The sequence below is a fragment of the Anser brachyrhynchus genome (assembly GCF_964034855.1).
Source record: "Anser brachyrhynchus genome assembly, chromosome: 4".
Classification (NCBI taxonomy): Eukaryota; Metazoa; Chordata; class Aves; order Anseriformes; family Anatidae; genus Anser; species Anser brachyrhynchus.
Genome location: NC_137698.1, coordinates 17,876,990 through 17,884,518, shown reverse-complemented (window position 1 = coordinate 17,884,518; position 7,529 = coordinate 17,876,990). Strand labels below are relative to the sequence as shown.

At 36.0% G+C, this 7,529-nt stretch overlaps 1 long non-coding RNA gene across 1 annotated transcript; it reads left to right on the top strand.

Moving 5' to 3' along the window:
• The first annotated feature begins 3,644 nt into the window (after window positions 1-3,644).
• On the top strand, window positions 3,645-7,269 carry LOC308193741. Its single transcript, XR_013949891.1, has 2 exons — window positions 3,645-3,893; window positions 4,167-7,269. It is a non-coding gene; the product is annotated as an uncharacterized lncRNA (long non-coding RNA).
• Window positions 7,270-7,529: the final 260 nt, after the last annotated feature.

The window sequence follows — 7,529 nt, the reverse complement described above, 5'->3', positions numbered from 1 at the left end:
TACAGAATAATGCTCGATCCATAAAGAAAGAAAGAACTTGAGAGAAATCTGGCAGGGAAGGAAAAAAAAAAAAAAAAGAAAAAAAAACGAAAAAGGGCTTATTTCTAGGGGGGAGAGATTATAAAAGTCTTGTTGGTCATAAAGATTTCAATAATGTCTGTTAATATTTTAATGGAAAATATAACAGGAAATGAAGTCCTATACAGACAGAGGGCTACTTTAATTTGCCAGGCTATATTTTTAAATAAGTGTTCTTCTGAGCTGACAGGGTGCTCAGCAATTTTTGGATTCAAATTGAAAATTTAGTAATAATATAAAATAATAATAATATTATATATATATATATATATTTAATGGAGAATTTTGAAGCTAAATTTTCATTAGCCAATTTCTAGAACTCTCTCAAAACACTGTAATTAGCTGGATCTTTTTTTTTTTTTTTTTCAGATGAGTCTGCCAACTTTCCAGTCAAGTCTGAAGTTGGTTGACATGACGAAGAGCATAATAAAAATAGTAATGCTTAGGGAATTCTATTCTTCATAGGCAAAAGGAAAACTTATCAGATAGTATAGCTCTAAAACTAAATAATAAAGAATTTCATTGAGATTAGACCTGAGAGATTTAAAATAAAATATTAATGTTTGGTTTGAAGATGTTGATTTGTTCTATACAAATATGTAAGAGCAAAAGTTATTTATCTTACTTTTATGTAAACTTTGGTTTTCAAGGGAGGGATTTTATGTTTTTCTCCAATGACAAAAATCAGCATTGTTTTAAATTACTGTCTAAGATCAAATAACTTCTGTTTAGCCTTGAAAGATCTTTTTTTCAGTGCTACAGTTTCTGAGTGTTTATGGACAAAATATCTAAAAGCAACATCCAGATTGAAGAGTTAGTTCTTGTAATATATTTATCTAATGCAGCCCAGAGGAAAAAAGTCTAGTAGGTGGGACTACTTCATCATGTATGAATGAAAGATCAATTTTGCAAACTTAGGGACTGGTATGATTTAATCTTGCAAGTAGTGCAGATCCACCATACTTTCCTTCACAAAAACTCTTATCTACCTTGGGTTGCATGATGGAGGCAAGGGTGTAAGGACTGATGAGGTGAGCAAACTTGTGCTAGCACCTTTGGAACCATGCTCAATGTGTGGGTGTATGGCCTAGGAAGAAAACACAGACCAAACTTGCTGGATAGTGGCCATTATGGCAAAATCATAGGCTATCAGTGTGCATCGAGAAGAATTTCCTTCTCTCTTCCTATCAGCATCTTATGAATCCAAAGGGAGTCCGAAGAGGGTTTTTATGTTCTGCCATGTAAAAGGTTAATTTAAAGAGGCCTCAGATGGGTTTTTGCCAAATATTTGCACAGCCCATCAGAGATGTCTCCTTGGATGCTTGGCTGGAGGGATTTGCACTTTCACTTGTACTGCAATTGTTGGGTAGAGAGCAAAATCATTAACAATATATGTTTAAAATCTTACTTGAAAACCTTTGCTAAGAATCAATGTGTATCCAGTCCATGATGTGAATTATAAACTGCTCTCAAAACTTAGTAATATTTACTAGGTAAATATATACTTTAAAGAGCACTTTGGGAGTGCATACACAGCCTTATAACGTCAGAACTGAAATTACATTTAATTGGCAAAATATCAGACAAAATAGGAGGAGAATTTTTTATTAAATCTGTCCTGTTAATTTCAATACCTCCAGAATGCTGAGAAAATATTTTTATTGCAATGTTTATTATCATTCTAGAAAACACTATGGACTATCTCACAATTATTTGGTAACGAGAGTTTTGATACTAGAATTTGAATAGTCAGGAAACTAAAGACACGACAGAGCTTTAACACTTGCTAAAATCATTTGAATTTGCAAATGACTAAGTAAACAGTAATACAGTATAGTTTATAAAATGTTAAAGCTTTTATGTATCTCATGAATATTATTTATAATAAAATAAATAGGTCCATTTGAAAATGAGGAAAGGGTGAAATTACTAAAAAAAAGAATCCAGCTGTGTTTGCTCTGCGTGATTAAAGGTAATATAGCAATGTGGACACAATTCACTGAGAAAAGGAGTCATATTTTATTTATATCAATTCTCTTTTTCTTTAATAAAGCATGATTTAAAAACATACACACTCACAGAGACCTTTATTTATATTTAAACCTAGCTCCCAGCCTAATTTCTCTGCCATGGTGCCAAATGAAACCTGAAAACCATTCTGAGCAGTTAAACCATATTTGGAGGTACTGATGGTCTTCCAGCTTAACTTAGGCTCCTCCAGGTGGCAGTGAATCGCAGGAATCACAGCTCCTCGGGGCATCATTGAAAATCCAGTCACAAATATATGGGTCATGTGTGAGAGTGCACAAAAACATATTTTTTTTTTGGCTTGGCAGAGAGCTTACTTGCCTGCCCACCGAGCAAAGAAAGTTGGGAGTCAGGCTTAGGTTCTGTAAGGCTCAGATTCTGTAAGGAAATCATGATGACCTGTCAATGACCACATATTTGTTGCACCAATTAAAAATCATAATGGCTTTTTGACATTGATGGCTTGAACTGAAATGGAGACAAGCACTCAAAGTATTGTGCTGAAGAGCGAGAGGGGTATCAAGTCATCAGCAGCGAGGCGCCTGCATCGGCATTGCAGCTGCATCACAGCCCCAGTGGTGCTGGCAGCCTGTGTCCCGCAGCTGGCTGCGGAGCCTGCCAAGTGGCCAGCAGCTGCTGCTGCTGCTGGAGAAAATGTTTTCCACAGCTGAGCAGCTGGGGCCTGTGACTGCCATGCAAAGGCTAGAAATAACAGTTTGAAATAGTGAGGGACAGGGCACTGGGAATTAGACATTAAAAATTTCTGTTCTGAAACACAACAGAAATGTTTAATCAAAAACAAATGGCCTTGAAAACACTAAGTGGTGATTTTTTTGAAATAATAAGAGTTAGGAAAAATGAAGCACATCAAGTATTTTCTTTAACTGTACACAGCAGGAAAAGTTGGGGTGAGGGTTTGCTCAGTTGAATCACAAATTTTTTTGCTATTAATGTGTCAATGAACAAGAGACATCTTAAAAATACTTGGTCTTACCTATTCTTTCAATGATAAATTGAAGCAAGTTCTATAATGCAATTTTAAGCCCTCAAAAGACATCTAAAACATTCACAGTTAAGCAAAAATTTTGAAGAAGTATACTGAGTCTTTGTTTTTAGGGCCAAATTTTGGTACCCAAAGTCATTTTCTGAGTCAGAGAAGTAAAATAATGTTTCCACCAACTAAAATAAATAAATAAATAAATACAATAAAAATCCCCAAGTAGCTCTTTATTAGGCTCTTAAACATGAATTTAAGAATTGAATTCTAGACTTTTTTTTTTTTTTTTTTTTTTTTTTTTTTACCAGGCTTCCTGCTTTTGGCTTGGAGGTGCAGCTGCAGTCAGGAAATGAGGATGTAAAAATAGCACCTTCTTAGTCAAGGATTTGGCCATACAAGGGTATGTATGTAACTCTTCCAGCTCACAACTGTGTATTTCATTGATTAAAAAAAAAAAAAAAAGAATACATGTTAACTGAGAGCTATCCAAGGTATTACCTCCAGACATGCTGGAGAATACATTTTTATTTGTCTAGTTGGCATTGGGGTTGTTGGTATTTTTTGCAATGGTGCTGTGCCCTTACAGCTGCATTCCTTAGGAGCAATGAAGCTGTCAATCATGAGAGTAAAGCCCATATGAGCAGAAGATGGCTTGCTCAGCAGCAGTGCCTGGGTTTGGGAATTCATTACTGGTAGAGATTAGGATGACCACAAATCTCCTTGGCTTTGGAGCAAAGTGAAAAACTCATTTCCTTGGCTTAGCTCTCCCTTTTCAAGTCTCCAAATGAAGGTGAGAAAAAGGAAGGGGGGGGGGGGGAGGGGGGGGGGGAAGGACAGGGGAATGGAAGACTGAGAGAAGAAAACAAACAGAGGGAAGAGATGGGAATATGGTAGAGAATACCCTTAGGACAATCCACACTGAGAGGTAAAGAGCATGAAACATTAAACAGAAATCATTGTCAGATCTGTTTGAAGTATATTTTAGAATATTAGGAAGTGTTCACAGGACATAATTTAAGGCAAACTAGGAAATCTAAATGAATTCCTGCTTGTTTCTTTTTAGGTCCAACATGATCATGGATTTCAAGACAAGAGGTGACCATTCTAACCGTTTAGTTTATCTTCAGTTTACAACGCACCTATATCACCTGACAGTTCTTTCATCAGGTCCATTGTTTTGGTGTGATTAGCAGTGTGACTTTTAAGAAGACCACAGGGAATGCATCCAATACTGCAACTAAGTATGTACAATCGAGTATGATTCTGAGTATTTGTGGACTGGACCATTGTTGGTAATCAAGAACAACTTTTATTTTATTACGAGGTCTGAATTTGGATCCCTATTGGTAGACAAAAGTGGGAGTCAGGATTTCGTCAGTTATGTGTAGCCCACCATCTCTTACATTCTATTTGGTCTACCCATAGCTCTGCAGACTGAGAACCAGCACTGCAGCTTATTAAGGAGAAAGAATTTACATTTTTAAAAAGCATTCGGAGTATTTCAAATCCTCCCTCCCGCTAAGTGTATGGAGTAATTATCAAACTATGTCTATAGTGTACATGGAGAAAAGTAGTATGACTGAGATTTCCAAGTCAACCTTATTTCTTCTATTTTGCAATTATTGGATATTGCATTTGACTCCATTAGCGCTCTGTTAACGGAGGATTATTGTGAATGTAAGATATTATGTAATAATTAACTAGATCTTGAAAGTCTCCATCGCTTGGAGCTCCCTGGTATTACACAGATAAAATGATCGTGTCTTCTGACTTTGCTCCTTTACACACTCCAAATAACATAATAGAATCATCAATGAAAATGTTACTGCTTTTTTGTACCATTTATGAAACTGGCATTTAACTTAGAGAGTGTTAGGGGTGGATGGGATGGGGGGCTCAGCTTCAAGCACTACAAACACTAATATTAGTGCTTGTAATCTACAGTATATCTGCATCTTCATTTAAATGTACCATTTTGTGTGGAATGGTTTGATCAATCTCTGCTTTTTTTTCCATGATTCAAAAATCCTAAATTCAGTCAAAAGTCTTAAATTTTCAATGGTTTACTTCAGTAGAGAAAGTGACAGTATGTCTCTTACTGACTCTTATAAGATTAAATGTTTAATAATTTAATATAAACAACCACTAAATTAAACTCAGTTAATTTAATACTTTGTTTTAATCATGCATTTAGTCTAAATATTTGCACATTCTGGAGATAAGAGGTCTTACTTTACTGATAAGCAGATGTAGATACATAAGTACAGATTTTTAAGACCGGGACTGAAGTCTCTGATAGGATAAAAGCTTTTTCCTCAGGGACTGCAGTCTGACGTGCAGAATCATTCTCAATACTGCAGTCCCAGAAGTGACTTTTATTCTGTCAAGTAGACTGTAGCAAGGAAGTTTACAGTATGCTGAATTGGTCAGCCATGAAGACTACCTACAAGCTGGATTTAGATCACATCAGCTGATGTTGATTTACTTCCAGAAAGCAAGGCATCAAATACAAAGTAGCTACAGGAACAGTGTTTCCAGAGTTCCCACTATTCCTATTTCAGCTGCTTTACTTTTTTCAAGTAAGGCTCTGAGCTGATCCTCTTCCTGTCACAGGGATACCAGTAGAATAGGTAAACATGATGTTTTAGTTATTAATACTCATTAGTCTCTCCTACTTACTGTATTTATATGACCGCATAGGTAATATTTGACCCGATTGTATGAAATGCATAGTGATTAGATGTTCCTATTACTGTATCAAAACTTCATTATTACTATGGCTGTAAAGATGCAAGGACAGTCTGGATGAAATATTGATTCATCAATTAATCATCAGTTAATCCTAAGCAATAACTCTCTGTACTGCAGAGAATAAACATAGCCAAAGAACTTTCATACCTATATCTGTGATTTTTTTCAGTCTGTTTTTCTCTCATCTGACGGTAGTTAAATCAAAAAGCTATATTGAGTAGTAGTATTTTTCTCATGCAGAAAGATGGTAAAATTCATGGTTTTACTTTTTCCAGCAGTGAATCAGCATATTTTTGGGGTTCTGGTACCTTACACAACAGCAAATAAGTTTAGCAGGTTGCCAATGTACATGTCTGTCCTTCTTATCTGGCACACTTCCTTTTTTCTTTCAATATTGCTTTTTATGATTATCTACAACCTTTATTAAATTACTTTTTACGTGTATTTTGAGTATCATTCATGGAAATAGGTCAGGGCAGATAAGTCTCTTGATGTAGATAGTGGTCTGAGAAATTATTACCTCCTTAAAAGACCAACATAAGGAATGGTCTTACTCATATTTTTTTATTTTGGCTTTCTTAATATCTGGTTTATCTTAAATCTGGTTTTCAAATAAAAGGAAACGAAGACTACCCAGCTTCATTGGAAGTGAGCAGTAGCTCTCCATGTTCCTGGAAATACTCTGTGAATGAATTTATGGTCATCCCTCAGACCACCATAATAGCCTTATTATTGGTTTGTACTTTATCTCATGTAATAATTACATCTGACTTAAGGAGGTGTGTTTGAAGACACTAATTCTGTTGGTAATGTTTGTCTGATATCAAGGGAGTCCAAGCAATGCAAAACAATAGTCTACATAAAAATCCATAAGCGTGGCAGTTTCTAGTGGAACAGAAATTACCCAGAAGCTAACCCAGTATGCTTTACAACTAAATTGACATTAAAATAGAGACAACTCAGAGAAAGGAATGAGTACCCAGATCACACCTTTGTTTTAAGTATTCTAACCGTTACCACCGGAAAGGACACAAGCAAGCCCACTTGAGAACTTTCAGTAGAGACAACCAGAAATAAAATGCTAACCAAAGTGCACTAAACAGATGCAATGATGAAGGTCTCTTCAAAAGCACACCACCAATCTGAAACAAAATTAATGAAGAAACACCTGCAGAGGAGGCATTTGGTGTGAATTTTAATCCCTCCTGACAGGTGAAGAGAATTAATTGTGGCCTTCACAGCTTGGGGGAGTGATATAATTAGATAAAACATTGGTAGTAACAGCAGTGCTCTGTCTGGTTGTCATTTTCTGAAAGCTAAACTACTGTGTACCAAAATGAAGTCTACTGTACAACCACTTTGTGGGCTATGTGTTGCCTGTTATGCTTGTGCTTGAGACTACCTGTCAAATCTGGCTTTTCAAAGGACTTAGGCATATGTTTTGTAATCATATCCTGAGAATCAGGTCCTGCAAATTTCCCTTGAAATAGGCTTTGTAAATTTTCCACTTGGTGGGCAGGCTCTTCCAGTGGCTTTTAACAAATTACCAAGCAGGGCAGACAGCATGTACTGCATCATCTCTTAATTTATGGATGCACAGCCATTTATATATTGCTCCCACACCCCACAAAAATGAACAGGAAAGTGAATTTATTTTTTTTGTTCATTTGTTTCT